This window comes from Puma concolor, chromosome A2 (genome assembly GCF_028749965.1).
Source record: "Puma concolor isolate L17-30 chromosome A2, mPumCon1.1.hap2, whole genome shotgun sequence".
Lineage (NCBI taxonomy): Eukaryota > Metazoa > Chordata > Mammalia > Carnivora > Felidae > Puma > Puma concolor.
In genome coordinates this window covers 61,318,536-61,337,167 of record NC_141668.1, presented here as the reverse complement: position 1 = coordinate 61,337,167, position 18,632 = coordinate 61,318,536, and the positions used below count along the sequence as shown (strand labels likewise).

At 37.2% G+C, this 18,632-nt stretch overlaps 1 long non-coding RNA gene across 3 annotated transcripts in view; it reads right to left on the bottom strand.

The window, feature by feature from the left end:
• The window catches only part of LOC147583228 (uncharacterized), a 264,338-nt gene that overhangs the window by 26,122 nt on the left and 219,584 nt on the right, over positions 1-18,632 (bottom strand). For 2 of the 3 annotated variants that reach the window (XR_015246514.1, XR_015246516.1), the window contains 4 exons: positions 13,035-13,187; positions 4,660-6,708; positions 3,945-4,210; positions 662-855 (listed from right to left, as the gene is read on the bottom strand). This is a non-coding gene — a long non-coding RNA (uncharacterized LOC147583228). Of the gene's footprint in view, positions 1-661; positions 856-3,944; positions 4,211-4,659; positions 6,709-13,034; positions 13,188-18,632 lie in introns of those variants that run through there. The other variant, XR_015246510.1, reaches the window with a different exon arrangement.

Here is an 18,632-nt window from a genome sequence, read left to right as displayed (position 1 = left end):
AACAGTGGCTACATTTCAGCACGGTTTTCTACTTCAATTTTTTCACATTTTTATATCTTAAAGTAAGCATTGGTAAATATTCCCATCTGGTCTAAGTTTTTAGTTTTGACCCTGAATCATAATTTTATATCAGTATAGGCTAATTTATAAAGGCACTGCATCAAAATTTGAAAACACAATGAATCAAATATAATAGTTTCTTTTTTCCCAGAATTACCCAGTGTCCAGGTGAGAAAAAAAATTCAAAATCTGTATTTGGGGCAAAAAATGTATCAACAGAATAACAAAACTGCAAGATGGGGTTTGTAGAAAATTTTAAAGCTTTCGAAAATAAGTGGATTGCTTCCAGGTGTGTGGGGCTAGTGGTTATAGGGTTAGAGTACCCTTGATGGGGAGCAGGGGAGGCACTTCCTCAGGTTGCAGTAATTCCCTCCCTGTGTCCAATCATCTTGCTGTCAATGTCCAGGATGGAGCTCTGAGTTTTAACAAGGCAAACTTAATTTCTATTTAATATTGCAAAGCAAAGGGCCAATACTATCACCGGGATCATGAGACTGCCATATAATACCAGAAAAACAGACTATTAGTTTAAAATTTCACAATGAGAAATAATTATTGTAAAAAGGATACTGCTTTGATCCACACGATTAGTGCTACTTACCTGTACTCAAGCCACTTAGGAATCCACTCAGTTAATGAATTTGTAGTGAGAACTTTGCCGTGCAAGATCAAAACAGTCCAACTCCTTGCGACCAGTACATTTTCTTCATGAAGGCAGATTTCCCTTCTTCAAATAAAGGAATACACAAAATAATGCTACAGTCCAGATAGGAGGTCCTGGGATCCATTTTGTCTCTTTAAGAAAAAGTAAATGTTGGATGAGGTGCAATTCTAAAGTACAAGTCTCAGCAAATGATTTTATCTCCCTCATGCCTATATTTTTCCAGACAGTTTTTGTTTTATATAACTTCTAAGCACTGACAGCAGAGATCACTTACATTTACTGATTTTTTTTTTCAAGGACCACTCAAGAGAAATGGTTATTGTGACAGATCTCTAAACTCATGGAAGCCTCGATATTTCTGGGCTAGAGTAAGATACTCGTGAACTCTTAGCTATGTATGTGCCAATAAAAGACTGAAAGTCATTATGGGGATGTCTACACCCGGTTAACCACTTTACGATGCCCATGGGGTTAATCAACAAAACCCCTAAGTAAGAATAATTACTCCTCCCTTTCAGATGAGGAAATTCACTTTAAATAACATTTTCTAGTCACTCCTCTGGTAAAGGCAGCAAAGTTTTTGAATTAGATCTCTCTGACATCTTAGTAGGATGACATAGACCTCCTCTATTTTGACCTATACTTAGCTAAAGGGAGACAATGCCCCATCAACTAGAGATAGGTTACTAGAGGACAGGAAAAGTAAGGTTTGATTTATACATTCCCAGAAACCAGTACAGTAAAAGCAACTGAGAGCCTTTCTTAGTATTTGCTGAATGAATCAATGAATGAATCATTTGCTGAATGAATCAATGAATCAATGAATGAATGAATAGGGTGAACTCAGTAGGGTTGAATTGCCAGTGTGGAAAGCTGTAGACTGAATATAAGATAAAGCGATTTGTATTTTAGTAAGCTGTTTCCTTCAAATATATAATAATCCTTTAAGGATAAGAATAGTGCTAAAATTATTCCCACAGTTTTGGAATTTCCTTTTTATCTAGCTGTTTTTCTTAGAATTATCAAATGGAAGGAAAAAGAGTTTCATATCCACACAATTTAAAAGTATAGTCATAGCTCAACATCACAAATAATTAAGAAAATGCAAATCAAAACTACAGTGAGATACCACCTCACGTGCATTAGGATGGTTACTTTAAAAAAAAAGAAAGAGGAAAATAACAAGTGTTGGCAAGTGTGTGGAGAAACTGGAGCCCTTATACGCTATTGTAGGGAATATAAAATGGCATAGCAGCTATGGAAAACATATGATGGTTTGTCAAAAGTTAAAAATAAAGTTACCATATGAGGCAGCAATCCTAAACCTGGGTATATACTTAAGGATTGAAAGCAGGGCCTTGAGAAGATATGTGTACACCAATGTTCATTGCAACGTTATTCATAATAGATCAAACATGTTAGCAACCCTAGTGTCTACTGATAGATAAATGGGTAAGCAAAAGGTGGGTAGATACATACAATGGAGTATTATTCAGCCTTAAACAGGAAGGAAATTCCGACACATGCAACAACAGACATGAACCTTAAGGGCATTCTGCTAAATGAAATAAGCCAGTCACCAAAAGACGAACACTGTCTGATTCCACTTACATGAAACACACGCAGGATAATCAAAGTCCTAATGACAGAAAGTGGAATGGTAGTTGCCAGGGGCTAGAGTAAGGAGGAATGTGGAGCTATTATTTAATGGTATAGAGTTTCAGTTTTGCAAGATGGAAAGAGTTTCGAAGATGGTTGGCGATGATGACTGTGTTGTACTGCTGAACTTATACATACAGTTGATTAAGATAGCAAATTTTATGCTATGTGGATATTACCAAAATAAAAATTCTGGAAAAACCTATAATCAGAGAAAGACATGGGTCCAAATACACAAGTCAGTTTGGGCTTTATTGAGCATTAGCCCTTCCCCATTATTTGGTTTATTAGTTTAATGTAGCTGAGTCTCATTATTTAATTGTATTTTTACTAAGAGGGAGGAGGTGAACATATGTGGACCTTGGTTAATTATTTAAGCAAATCTGGCATCTTTCACACTAAAATAATCTCTTTTGTTCCCTGGGACTCCTAAGAAGCCAATGCTTAGATATTCACAGGAAAATATCACTGAGGCGTGTTAAGAAAACTAAGCTATAAGAAAATTCAGGTCTTTAAAGAAATACCACTGTAGTATCAATTATTTATTAGCACCAAGATTTAAATTATTGACTAAGGCCTGGGCATAAAGAGACAACAGCAGTTAATGAGCTTTGTCTCTTGTCTTACATTATATGGATTCTAGAAACTGATTTTGGAGTACTAGCCTCTAAGCAATGAAGTTTCCAGGGGCCATATGATAGCTTATTTAGACAGGAGATGATTAAAATATCTATTTTTTAAAATTTAATTAGTAAATATTATTGATCATAGACTATCATATCACCGAGTAAGTAGGAAGCATACAAGTATGACAAACAATACATATTTTTATAAAGTAACACTTCCTAAATCTAAAGTTATTACATACGCATGTAAGTGGTTTTTCTTTTAAAACTGACTGCCAAAATGTTAAATGTTGTATTCTTCTATCAGAGTTTAGCAGTGGCAGTGGTCAAAATCACACATTTATGCTCAAAAGATCTTTCATGATTTTTGTTTTAAACCATTTCGTGAGGTCAAGTAAATTTTTCTTACTTCAAATTGTATCTATTCTAATTATATAAGCTTCCATATTTAAGATTTTAATAAAAGGGGCCAGTAAGGAGGTAGAGATACACAGAAGGGACTCTCAATATTACGCATTGTAGGGATTACACATGCTCTTAGCCATGGGATACATTTTTACATGTTATTAAGGCAGTTATTCAAAAGAAGGCTGTGTGGTACATTGCCTTGATTGTTCAGGTGAGTCCTGGTGGCAAAGTCAGCAGCCTTCCTTAGGTGTCACAAGGACATTTGACTTTCAAAGAGAAAAATGAGCTGACAGAACCTGAACAGCTATAATTTCACACACAAATCAGGTAGCCTCCAGAAACTCCTAGAAACAACCAGGTAGTTTTTTTTGAAGGATGAGGTAAGTTTTTGTCGACATTCATGTGAAGGTGAAACCTTCCAAATGTGAGTTTCAGCCAGAGTGAGCCCTTTTTTCCTTTCCCCTCCGTCCCCAAACTAGCCAGGCTGGGGACATTCACCGAAGACAACTTCCATCTGTACATTTTACCTGGTATTTATCTTCTACCACTTTGGATTCTTACATTGCTGTATGCTTAGATTTCGTTTCTCTGGAACCACAAACGTGTTAATGGTATGAGGAAGAACTTTTTTCTTCAGAGAAGTTCAACAGGTAAAGCCGCAGAAGGCACTTTTGATACCAAGGAAGCATAGGCAGAGGAGGCGGGGATCCTCACCAGCAGGATTCACCAACCGCGAGATTCACAGAACTGGCTGCTGATGGTGTATGTCTGGTAAAGGGTACCAGCAAAGAGTCTGTGGAGAAAAAAGAGATGGATCGGCACTGGGAAGTATACATGGGTAGTTTCTCAGCTGTGACGAGTTATTAATGAAAGCAGTCATTAAAAGCTTTCAAGAACAGGGGCTCCTGGGTGGCTCAGTCGGTTAAGCGTCCGACTTCAGCCCGGGTCATGATCTCTCACTCCGTGAGTTCGACCCTCGCGTCAGGCTCTGGGCTGATGGCTCAGAGCCTGGAGCCTGCTTCCAATTCTGTGTCTCCCTCTCTCTCTGCCCCTCCCCCGTTCATGCTCTGTCTCTCTCTGTCTCAAAAATAAATAAACGTTGAAAAAAAAAAAAACTTAAAAAAAAAAAAGCTTTCAAGAACAGATAAGCAATTGTTATTTCCTAACTGCCAGTTCTGGAAAGAGCTTTGCAGAAAAACAAATCGTGTATTGATGGGGAACATAGAGAAGAAAGGGACTTACCTGGAATATGGTGATTTCCTTTCTTGGTGGTCCATATTGCTTTTGTCATCCCACAGTGGGTTTATCCTGGCTAGGTAGCATCATCGTGGAGCAGTAGTACAAAGGTGGATGGGAGCGAATGACCACTTTCTCCTACAATGCACACGTTACCAAGTTTTTACTAAGTCAGAAGTAGAGATGTTAAAATTGGAAGACTAATCAGAAATGTGATACATGTCACCAAAAAATGGCACCCATATTTCATCTTTGGTTTGATTTTCACTTAACATTTGCAATGTTTAGATTATTGCAAAACAAGTTAAGCTGTACATGTATTCCACAATTTGTGTAGCTAATTTCATGCATAAGCCACACAGGTGTATGCTGTCACACGGTGGTGTCACGGAGGTGAGGATAGGGACAGCTACCCTGGCTGTTGGTGGTGGTAAAATTATAATGACAATTATGTTATAGTGTGGAGAAAGGAACACTGTGAGCCTCTATGACAAGGTAATTTTCACATTTGCTACTGACAGCCAAGGCGATTATGCAATTTGTGAAAAATAAAAACAGTAATGGAGTAACTGTTTTTGGTTTCGACTTAACAGTGACCTCTCTGTGCTCTTTTCCACTGTTTCTTTCTGCAGCCACATTGTTTTCCCATCTGATCCTCACAGCCATACTATATGAACCCTATGTTCCAGATGAGGAAACTGAGGAAGCTTCACCAAGAAGGAAATAAAGCTGGAACAGGGGCTTTAAGACCAGAGTCTGTACACCTCTCACCAAGCATGCTCTCAATAAACACATTCGTCCACAGAGACTAAGGGTTACTTCCTGAATGTCCTTGTCTTCCTGAAAGACCTTTCAGCAAGAACTGCTCTAAAAAATAAATTGGGGCAGAGTAATTTAATGCGCTTGTGTCGCTGTCTACTCATTGTCTCTGTTTTAAACAAGAACACATTGTGAATCCATTTCTCAGCAACAATGCCGAGTATCACTATCTAATTTAGGCTTCATTCAGGAAATAAATAGCAAGTTCTAATATGGGCTTGTGAGGTGCAAATACATGTGTATACATACCAGCATGAATGTACATGAGTCCCTTTGCTCTGCTCAGTCACAACAATTACTATGAAAGCTTCAGTAACTTCATTTTGGCAAAGAGAATGATAGGTCTGGGAACCAAATGTTAGCCTTAAGTGTGTTTTTCTGTTAGATCATTAGGTTTCCTTTTTCTGTACTTAACAGATGTGTAGAAATTAAATGGGTCTGGAGTCACTAATACCTTATGAATATGAAAAGCATATTCCTTCCTGTGACTAAAACCAACCATTATCCCATTAACCGATCTAAATAAAATATTGTCCTGTGCTCACAAAAAATATTTTCTGATGCTCTTAGTTCCGCTCTTTACTCTCTTAGCCACGGGAAATATAAACTAAAAAGCCGCTCAGGCTGTGAATAGGAGAAAACCCTTACTTTTGCATTCTTTTCTACTTACCTATTAAACTCTCAGCTCGTGTAGTCTTTAAGGAGTGAGTGGTTAGTCGGCTTGCCCCGAATATTGTAAGAAATATCAGAACACGTGCTACATCACACACAAATCACTGGATGGAGTAGTAGGAAGGGACTCTGGAGATTACCTGGTTTAATTCCCTCACTCTACAGAGGAGAAAAGCAGGGTCTAGAGAGGGAAGTCCCCTGCACAAGGTCACAAGTATAATCAGGGGCAAACCACGTTTGTTGATATTAATACAGTTCAGCCTTCCCCGTTCTCCAAACTGCTGGTGGCTGTGACACGGAAGAAAACACAGCACTGTTGATACACGAACAAACTTCATTTATTCATTTAGTATAGTCAGTCAACAGTTAATATACATTTATTGAGACTTCCAGCAGGTTAAATGTTGAGCGTTCACAGCTGAACATTATCAAACGAGGTCCCAACAGGCAACAGCAGCTCCCTGTTTCCATAGGCACCTATCAGAATGAGTTGGTTCTTAACAAGCAAAGGCCAATGAGAACTCTTCATAGCACATGAGTAGTGGATCGAGATAACAGCTCCTGCTACATGGAGTAAGAACATTCAAAGAATTGTACATTAATATTTTCTTTTTTTTTTAAATATTTCGTAATGTTTATTTTTGAGACAGATGGAGACAGAGCACGAGTGGGGGAGGGACAGAGAGAGAGGGGGACACAGAATCCAAAGCAGGCTCCAGGCTCTGAGCTGTCAGCACAGAGCCCGATGCCGGGCTCAAACCCACAAACCGTGAGATCATGACCTGAGCCGAAGTTGGATGCTTAACCGACCGAGCCACCCAGATGCCCCATTAATATTTTCAAAATCAGTCACAGTTGCCACTTTCTGTTGTCATGAAAGACAACACTTGAGTAGCAAAAATAGAGCCAGGACCCTGATTCACATACTTCACTGATTCTTGAATGCAGTCTTTCTCAGGTTTCCTACTGTCTAAAACTATTCCTGGTAGGTTGTTTTTGTTTTGGTTTTTAATTCTTTTAAGCTCTGGGTCACAGGTCAATAGATTGGAGGGTTCTTTTAGGTAGATATTCTCAAAGAGCTAAAAAAAAAAAAAGAAGAAGAAGAAGAAAAGAAAAAAAGAGAATGAGAACAAAGTATTAACTGACACTTCTTTAAGAATGCCAGGCTATGGACACCTGGGTGGCTCAGTTGGATGATGACTCTTAATTTCAGCTCAAGTCATATCTCATGGTGGTGGGATCGAGCCCCAAGTTGGGCTCCATGTTCACTGTGGAGCTTGGGATTCTCTCTCTCTGCCCCTCTTCTGCTCATGTACTCTTTCTCTCCCTCTCTCAAAATAAATAAATAAACTTTACAAAAAAAGAATGCTAGGCTAGATAAAAGTCAGTGTTACTTTCAGCTAAAAATTCTATCTCAGGAAATACATCATATTTTTATATCACTAAATGGTTTTTTTAAAGAAATAGAAACATGTATGAATGAATACATGTCTGTAACAGGATTACATAAAAAGTAAAAATCAAAAATAAATTCCTAGAAGGCAGGGACAGTGCCTAGAAAGTCATTGTACATTCAGGTTATAAACGCTCACTAAAATGTAGTAAAGCTCAGAGACTTTTAACAAATCTCAGGAAGTATTCAACAATCCTACAGATAAAAGCTAATAGAAAATATGATTACTTTCAAATAGAAAACTGCTTCACTCATTCTACAACCATTTCACTAAGCAAAGAAAATGAAGAGGCTCTAATTTCTAATTCTAAATGGCACAGCGTGGTGGTTGACCCTGGGGAAGACAGATCTGGTTTGAAATACTGGTTTTTTCAGAGTCATTCCAATAAGATTCAATAACGCTGGCAACTATGAAGATGAAGTAGTGAAAGCTTATGCTTTATATTCCTAAATTCGAACACAGTTGAAAAGGCAAAATTTTCATTTAATATTTTAAGCAGCATTTCAGAAATGATACAGATCACTTCCTATATTTGCTTCATTCCAGTGAGATACATTATTCACCAAATACTACAAATCCTTTTCTGGTTTCCCCACGTTGAGATCTTCCAGAGCCAGTTGTTATTTCTATCTCTTAAGGGCATGGAAAATTAACAAGCAGCAGAGTAGAAGCTGAAGTTACAGAAGTGACTGAGAACCAAAAAGGATTTACTTAATCTCTTATTTTATGTGAAAAGAGCCTTGGGCCCTAAAGAGGAAAGTAAGTCTGTTTCCTAAGAGATAATTACTGGGAGGATGGTTTCAGTGACCATTCCATTGCCAGAAGAGTCCACAAATTGGCAGTCTGGCCCTTCCATTCCTCTTTTCTGGTATTTCAGCAAGATAAGGTGGTGGGGGATCAATTATCCCCACTGTCTGTCTGTACCCTGGGCTTTCCATCTTTTTCTAGCAGTCAAGGACAGTTCCTTTCCCTCTTTCAATGCCAATCGCCTCCCCAACCCTCATTTTCAGAAATCAGTGGAATCTGCCTTGGGTTAGAAAATTTCCAAAATACTTCCTAGGCAGAATCATGGAAATTAAAGATGTGGAGGACCTCATTGGATCATCTAGTTCATCTATTTCCCATTAAGGAGTTTTCCAGATGGAAGATTTTCATATGCTGGATGCCTCCTCTCATTTCTGCAGGGCCTAAAGTCAGATTTTGAGCATCCAAGCCTAATGTGGAGAGGTGAATAAGGCCTGCATTCAATAATTTCATAGACAGAAAAGTGCCTTATCCCAAAGGTGTTATCATATTACAACAACTTTTGGATGGAAGTAGGTGACACCTCATCAGCACGGCTATGTGAGAGTGTTGTATGGTCCTCTAAGCACCATGGGCTGACATTTCTTTTGCAGAGAGTAGTGTTTGGTTGCTGTGTCCTGAGCACAATAGAACCCATTGGGAACTCAGGTTTTTTTCTCCCCCACCCCCGAATTTCTTTCTTGTTGCTCTAGTTTTCTACATAGAGAAACTGCTATTTGGGGGATTCTTCCAGAACTCTCCTGGAAGAGAGGAGTGATGTCCAATGGTACATAGGTAAGTCTGCAGGAGGATGTCAGTTCAGTAACAGACACCTCTTCCACTAGCAATTCATTTATGAATCTCCCCTTCTTATATTTATATCAGCATCACACAATGCTGCCAACAAATAGCTTGAATTTCATTCTTAGTAATTATATTAGAGAGCTTCTTTAGGTAGGTGTCACTGTGGTTAGATTATTATGATCACATTGTGGTCTAGAACAACCCTATTTTTATTCTTTTAGAACAATCTTCTGATTTTTTTTTTTTTAAATCAGGTGTGGCAGAATGCCTGGGTAGCGCACTCGGTTGAGTGTCTGACTCTTGGTTTCAGATCAGGTCATGATCTCACGGTTTGTGAGTTCGAGCCCTGCATTGGGCTCTTCACTCACAGTGCAGAGCCTGTTTGGCATTCTCTCTCTCTCTCTCTTGCCATCTCTGCCCTTCCTGTGTGCTGTCTCTCTCTCAAAATAAATAAATAAACTTTAAATAATAATAATAATAATAATTAATAAAATCAGGTATGGTCGAATCCTGGCTTGCTTTCTTCCCTAGCTGTATAAATTTGCATACATGAGTTAGCCTTCCAATCTACTCATTTGTGATTTTTCATAAGGCAAAATAAATATTAAAATGTCTGGCCCAGGTTCAAAACAAAATAAATAATAGTTTCTTCACTGTCCCCTTATTAATTGTAATTAGTCTAGGAGCTTTGGAAGAATCCCAAAAATAAAAAAAATAAATGTAAAAATATTTTCCTCTTGCCTCAATTTAAGAAAAAGCCCAAATTAATTTTACATTATTTTGGTAATAACAGTTTGTTCCTGCTTGCAGAGATTCTTGTCTTTTTTTTTTTTAAGAAAATCTTGCATCCAGTGTAGAGTTAACAAAAACAATTAAAAGGACTTTAGATATTAAGCCTATTAAATCCTATAGTACTCCATGAGGCCCTTGCCCTGACACATTAAAATATATTTTAAAATGTTTAATAACATTGGAATGGTCAGACATGCCTTACTTATGGGTTGAAATGGTTAAGTCTCGTGGTTGCCAGTAGCAGGAAACAATTTGAACTAATAAACACAAAGGGCACTTTATAGGAACGATTTGGGAAGCATCTTTTCTTTAAATACTCTTCCCTCTAATACTTCAAGTTTATCCCTTTTTTCCCACAAATTGTAATTTAAATGTCACTTTCTCACTGAGGCCTTCTATGATCTCCCTTAGGACACTTACAATCCCCTATTCCCAATTCCCTCTCTGAACTATATATATATATATATATATATATATATATATATACACACACACACATATATATATATATTTATACACACATATTTATATTTATATTATATTTATATTTATATTTATATTATTTATATTATTGATTTTCTACTTACTCTTACAATATGTAAGGTTCATTAGGGCAAGGATTCTAGACCATTTTATTCATTGATTTTTGCCTTAGCAACTAACATAGAATCTGGCATACAGTTGGAACTCAGTAACTGCTTAGTGAATAAATGAATGAATCTGAATCTCATGGAATCTGAGGAAGAAAAAAAAAAACTTGGCTTCAGAAAGAGCCAAGGTCAGGTTCCTTAGGATTATTTAGAGTTTTCCCCTGGAGCTCTTCCATTGACATGGAAGTCCATTTTTATGGGTAGAATTTGTTTTCTGAAGTCTCAAAGTTCATTCTTTGTCAACATACTCAAAAGTATTTGTTTGAAAGAGGGTGTAACTGACTTGCCTGCCATTAGCACCAAATGGCACCTCAAACATTTCTGCTTAGATGTGGGAACAGTGGCCAACACTCAAACACTTACCAAGTGATACAAAGGTGTGAAGCAGACTGGGTATGATTCACTGTGGCGTAGTCTACCCTAGTAGTGTATAGTAGGGAATAGCGTGCTGAAGCAATGAACAAATTCCACTTGTAAAGGGTGAATGAACCCCTTATTCAGTCTTGTTGATGTTCTATTGGGCCAATGCCCACTTTTCTTAAAGCTTCTGATTTTCAAAAGAAGCTATAAATAGGTATCTTTCTATACAATTTTCTAATTTCAAAATTGTGAAATTTAAAATATTGCATTAAAATAGACTGTGAAGGTAGTGCAAAACATCTGTAGAGGACAGAGGTGGCCAACAGGCCAGGTGTTTGTAACTTCTGGACTAGAGAATCTTACCATTCTAGTTATCTAAATTTTATGATCTAAGCCATCTTCACTTTATTTGTAATGCTTACAAAATTACTAACAAAACTTGGTGCTTTCCAAACTAGATTTGTAGAAAACATAGTTTTAAAGTTTTTCCTTCTCAAGAATCCCCTTTATTCCCTTGATTATTTTAGTAATGCCCATTAGGACCTTTTCTATCTCCATCTCCCTTGAGTGCTAAGTAGAACAGGTGAGAGAATATTGGATTTGCACATAGGAAATCTAGTTTCTATCTCTGGATTTGTCTACCTCTTACTGGCTATGCAAACTTGAATGGAGTGATCTCAACTACTTAGATCTCTTCCACCCTTAAAATGAGAATGACAGCACCTGATTCTTTTCACCTGATGTGAGGCCATGCACATGAAAGAATCTGTAAACTATAAAGTGCTGAAAATGTACGACTTACCTGAGTATAGTAACACCATCACTTTATATGACAGTTAAATCCCACCGAATGCTTTATTTCTAATAAAATGCTTTACTGCCAATAATTTTTTTTTTATTTCCAATAAAATTTAGAACACATAATTGTATGTTGCTGCTGACACTGCAGTGATATTCTGAAATGTTCTCCAGACTCTGATTTTTCCTTAGGTTGTAATTTATAATTTACATTATAGTACCTTATACATTATTTTCCCTGCCACCTAACTCATCTTAGCCTTTTTCTGTCTTCCAATCAACTTTCTGCATACCTTCTTTTTGTTGTCAAGTACCTCCTTTCAGTCACCTCCAACTGCATTTATGAAGTCATATTTGATCCTTCAATTATTCATTTTAAATCACCTTCTTTGTTAATCTCTACTTTTAAAAATCACATCTAGACATCATGAGCTGCTCAAATAACATGTTTCTCATGAAGTTCCAATTCTTCCAACTAAAAACTATCTCTTACTCTTCTAAATACCTATATAACCTTATTAATTTAAAGCTCAATACATTTCACTTTGATTACTATTTGTATTCATGTATCAAAGTAGATACCATGACTCAGTATTGTTCAGTTTTGCAGCCTCTGCAACTCTGTTGGACTTTGTATATAATAGGTACTCGAAATAAATTGGATGAGTGGATTTTTCCTTAATTCTATTATCTTTATTTTCCTGCATCAAAGTCAAGTATTATTATTCTGTTATTTTTACTGTTTTCATGATATTCTTGTATGTTATACCTGTCAGCTCAGTATTTCACTAGACAGAGACCCTGGCAATTATGAAAAAGAAAACTTCAAGGATTCTCTCTGTATTTTTTTCTAGGTAATATATTTAACATGGTGGTTGAGATTGTGTTCCAGCATCAGGTCTCTAGGGAATCTTGACACTAACACTTTTCTAAGTAGAGAAATGATCATTTATTCCTACACATTGCTTCCTGTCATTAAACCATTTCCGTACTTAAGACAAAACATTTTCCATAATAACAAGGAAACCATTTTTTTAAATTATTTGACCACCTATAGGATGCAGCACTTTTAAAGTCTTTCTGAAAGGAGAAATAAAATTACATTCTATTTTGTCAATATCACCTTGGAGAAATCTAAGAGATTCATTTATTCAACAAATCTTTATGGGAAAGCTACTAAGAGCTAGGCACTGTAAGAAACTATAAGGGTCGGAGAAGAAGAGCCCATTTGGTGCTCAAAAACCTTTACCTTTGTAATTGGCTCAGTGCTCAAATGAGAGTACAGAGGGACACATCTCTAACTCTGTCTTGAAGGAGGGCCATGAAGGTTTAATTGAGATGGACACTTAAGAAGAGTCTCCAAAGAAAATTTACTTGGTGTTCAAAAGGCAGGAAGTACATTCTGGAAAAAAAAATGAAGGAATAGCAAGTGAGAAGGCATGGAGGCACGCACCAGCTTCCCCAGGGTGGTGAACTACGTGCAGGCTGTGTGGCATTTTTGGAAAGGAGCCATGGAGCAAGATACAAACAGAAGAGGCCCTAGTGCAGAGGCCTTCAAACTATTTTATATGATAGTCTAAGCAATTAAACATTTGGAAGCAGACAAAAGGACTAATATTACATATCCTAAAGACATTACTCTGATGACGGAATAAACAATACCCTATGGAAGGTAAGGTGTGCAGGTTATTTGAAAAATCTAGTTCGATGCTCTAAGCTGTTAAAGCAGCAACAATAAGGAAAGGACAGGACAGGATATACTGCTTTGGGAGTTTAATCAATAGGAATATAGACTTGTGGTTGAGTTAATTAGAACATTATTTTCCCCTTATAGAAGCCATGTTTCATATCTCTCCCAAAGTTACATTTTTCTAGGAATCTGAGATTCTATCATTCTTTCCAGGTGCTGCCATCCTGACAAGAATGGGGATACGAATCACCACTCTGAAGTTCCCAGGTTTGCTTCCAATTTCCTCCCAATGGACACTATGTCCTGGAAACCATTAGTCTTTGCTACCACAAGTCAGCTTAGCATGACAGTTTGCACATCGTAGTCAAAAGTTTCACCAGGGTCCCTGAGGACTTACTTATATCTAGTCTTTCAATTAAATATAGAACATAATCTTTACTTACTTGGTACAACTTTGTTTTTAGATATTAACCTGCTGTAGTTTGTCTATCCTTTGCTTTCCTTTAAAATTTTATCTTCTCCTCAACAATCTCTGCTCTTCCCTAACTTCTAATTTAGCTCACCCTTGAGCTATAGTTGAGTTACTCTTTTTTTATGTGATGCACATTTTTCCTTAGGTTTTTAATAAGGTTGTTACAGGTGACTCCAGGCTCCCTGTGTTCTAATTTCTCTCTAAACGATTCCTATTTCTGTTACTGGCTCACACCAATAAGGGAGGACAAAGAAATATGAGACAGAATGGAATTCTGATACATTACATATTACATACTGTGAAATTAAAACTGTTGGATCTACCCTTAATTCATTAATTTTGTTTTATTTTCCTCAAATTCTAGAATTATAATTCAAGTGCATACTAATTGTTCCAGTCATTCCATATATTCATCCTAGTATTGTTTTTAAGCACAGAAAAAAAATTGGAAACATAAATGTACTAAGATGGCATTTATAGTGATTCCGTTATAGTGTATTTAGATAAAGTACTAAGCAGCTGTTGAAAATTATTATTTCAGTCTGCATATTTTGACATGAAAACCTATTCATTATACATAATAGGGAAAAAACAATGCACAATTAGATGTGGAGTATGACCTCACTTTGTGATAGCTTTCTCTTTATATGAGTTTGAGTGACAGAATTTCAGATGACTTTAATTTTCCACTATTTTTTATTTTCTGGCAAAGGGAGCACATTGAACATTCAGAACACTTCTCTTCTTATTTGGTAATAGCTCTCCTGGTTTTGAATTTTGCTAAAATTTTCAGAATCAGCTATTAGTAAGGTGAATGATCAACGCTATATTTTAAAAAAAATATTTTCATATGGTGTTGAAAAACCAAACAAAATAAACAAAAAACCTTCAATCATTTTCTCTGAGTTAGCAGCCATTGTCTGATGAGAGAGAAACACTGGTCCTCACCTGTACTGAAGTCCAGTTGGGGTTCATTGTGCAAATGGTTACACCAAAATGACTAAATCAACTGACAACTCCAGATTTACTATTTCTGAGTTTGCAGTTAAACCTTATGTCTTTTTCTCTTAAAAACTGAGAACAAACTGAGGGTTGATGGGGGTGGGAGGGAGGGATGGGTGGGTGATGGGTACTGAGGAGGGCACCTTTTGGGATGAGCACTGGGTGTTGTATGGAAAACAATTTGGCAATAAATTTCATATTTAAAAAAAACATGTCTTTTTTTAAAATCATAAACTGGGTTGTTATTGTTTTCTGTCACTACATTCTTTGTTAAAAGAATCCCAGCTCCCCACTTTCCAGTCCAGTGTACAAGAGCACCATTTAATATTATTACTCCATACTTAGAAAAGGAAAGGACAGTGACTGGGCAAGATGACATTCAGATCTGTTCTTATTTTCTTGGTGGTACACATCCTGACATTTTGTACTTGATAACTAGTGCTGATATATTATGTGCATTTTTCTTTCCTTTTATTTGATTCCCCTTTACTGTGGCAAGTCTTGTAGGAAGGGGAGATGACTTCTTCCAGTATCCAGTGGACTTTTTTCTTCCACAATCTGGAAAATTTCATCATGAAACCTGAAACTCAATATTATGCCACCAACACATTTTGCATGTTAATTCGCCAAGAAGATAAATCACATTTTCTCATGTTTCCAGAATCCCCAGGATTGTAGGGCATCCCACACTTGCTCCCTGGATGCTCTACACTGGAGCCCCATCTGGTTTTCTTTTCGAAACATGTTCCCCTGAGATTTTCTTTAATTTGAATTGTATTAAATTCATCAAACTTCTTAATGAGCCTTGGGCATTGTTCGACTTGTGTGGCGGTCTCTCCTGGATAGTAGCAGAGGGGAATCTTAACTGCCTCCAGTACATGTACTTCTGGGCGTTCCCATCAGGTCTAAACACTGTTTCACATTATGTGAATGTCATAAATAACTTGGTTGAAAGGGTCACTGTTTTCTTATCTTGAAAAGAGTCAAAGGGCAGTTTGCATTTATCTAGGAAATGCACCTCACAGATGCTAGTCTTAAAAGCTCCTCAGGGGACGGGTGGGGAAATACTATTATCCTTACATAATTCTAAAAATCTGAGGGGGAGTGAACAAACTGCACAAATTCTTCCCTTTCCTTTTCATCAAGGCCACAACAAAAGAAAAAAAAAACCATCACTGGTAATTTTGATTTTCTTACACTTTGGTATCTTCTCAGAAGTATAGATTTTTCTTGTCACATCTTAGCTTATTTCCTTGAGGATATCTTTTAGTTGTACACAAGGTGGGTTATCAGAGATTTCCTTCGCTAGTATCCTGGAAACAGTCTAAAGTGTACCTCCCCAAATCAGACAAGCAAAGCCAGGGTTTTTTCTTTTGTTTTGTTTTCCTGTGATGAACTGGGATCTAACCTAAGAAATTTAACTCAAATCAGGTTTAAAAAAAAATAGAGTTTGGTAACTGTATTTTAAAGGCCCCCTACACAGTCTCCAGCTGTCTGGATCTGTTCCTGGATGGAAATCGTAGATGAGGTCTGTGATAGCTCCCTATTGAATTTTCAGGCCACCACCCAGTTTTAGTTCATGCTATCTGCTCTTCGCCAAATTCCACTTCCTTTAGACTATAACCCACATTCATTTATTTATGTTTGAAGTCTGGGAAAATCAGCTTCTAAATACAAAAAAATTTGAATTTTACCAATTTACCTTAAAGAACTCTCAAATGCCTGCAAAATTCTTCTTAAAACAAATATTTTGAGATCAATTCTACTTTATTGTTGGCTTCTGTACCTGAATACAGGTTGTTTTTTCTTTAATCAACTTTGTTGAGGCATATTCTATATACAACAGAATGCACTTAAATTAAGTGTACAGTGTGATCGGTTTTTCCAAGTATACATATCCATGTAGCGATCCATTCAATCAAAATACAGAATAATAGTTCACTCCCCCCAACCCCGAGTGCATAAACTGCACCATTTCTGAGGTGGGACGGAGGCTGGCAGGTATGGGGGACTGAAAACCAGTCTGTATAGCTGGCTTAGTTGAAAAAGCAGATAAGAATGACGTGAAAAAAGGTTAGACAAGCAGGTGAGATCTGATCTTGCATGAAATAAACTTTGACTTTATGTCCAATGTAAGGAAGCCGTTGGAATGCTCTATGGAGAAGAAGAATATGATCTGATTTACACCACATTTTCCGTCCATCTCCATCTGTCTGATCCTACACTTTCCACTGGCCTACAACCCCTATTTCAGGCTTTCTGGTCTCATCCACAATAATTTTTAGGGTATTCTTTTTAACATTTTTTTAAATTAAGAAATCTTTACACCCAACATGGGCTCAAACTCACTACCTCAAGATCAAGAGTCACATGTTCTACTAACTGAGCCAGCCCGACACCCCTCTTTGGCATCTTTTTCACCCCTTGAACTTTCCTACTACATTGTGTCTTCCATTACTTATGCTATTGCTTTTATTCTACTTTCTAGCGTGTAAAAGGAATGAAAGATGGAAGAAGAACTTTTAAAACATATTGTCACACTGGCCATAACACTAAATTGTGTAATCATTCTGATTGGCAATTTACTGCTATGTAAGTAGTTATATGAAGAGCAGGATACAGTAGGAAAAAAAAAACCCATTTTTTAAATGCATACTTTCTGACATTACTCCAGACACTGCAGGAAACACTGTGCACCATAGCATTTAATTTAATAACTACCAGGCTTAGTAGATGCTACTTGCATTAGCAAATGAAGAAATAGTTTCAGAGAATTAAATCAATGTGCCCAAAGTCACCTAAGTGGTAAGAATGTCCAGGTCTTTATGGAAGCAGAAGCCATTCTATTCTCCTAACTATTGATCTCCTTAAAATTAGGATTTACTTTCTAGGAGAAATAATATTAGCACTTAGACCATGCGAACAGAAAGGGGGAAGGGATGCAATATTTATACTAAGTTCCTAATAAGTGCTGTTCAATTAGCTAGGTACTTAAAACATTACCTCCTATAATTATTCCAATAATCTCAAAGGAAACAAATTGTTTTCCACATTTTATTGAAAATAAGGCCTAGAGAGGCACTGGGTGGCTCAGGTGGTTAAACCTCGGACTTCGGCTCAGGTCATGATCTCATGGTTCGTGGGCTTGAGCCCCGAGTTGGGCTCTGTGCTGACAGCTCAGAGCCTAGAGCCCGTTTCGAATTCTGTGTCTCCCTCTCTTTCTGCCCCTCCCCCACTCGTGCTCTTTCTGTCTCAAGAATAAATTAAAAAAATTTTAAAAAAAGTTTAAAAAAAGGAAATAAGGCCTAGAGAAGTTAAGGAGACTGCACAGTCACACAGCTCATTGAGATAGAGCTGGAATTTGATTCAGCTATGTCTGTTTCTGATACCCACGCTTGTTTGCACCTAACTGTGCCACTTTTATAAAGGAAAAGTTGTCATAAACTCTAGACTGAAAAGGTGCATAATAAATTTATGCTGCAGAAGCTTTTATCCAGAGATGACATAGAAAAATCTTGCACCACCAGGGAGGAGACCAGTAATCTCCCTCTGCTTTCTCAGTGTCTTTGAAAGAGAACACGGTTGTCAAGTACCCTAGAATTAATGACATCTTTTGATGGAATGATGGAAGCCTAAGAAGGTCTGTGATTCAGGACCCCTACCACAGAACAGGAAATGGAACT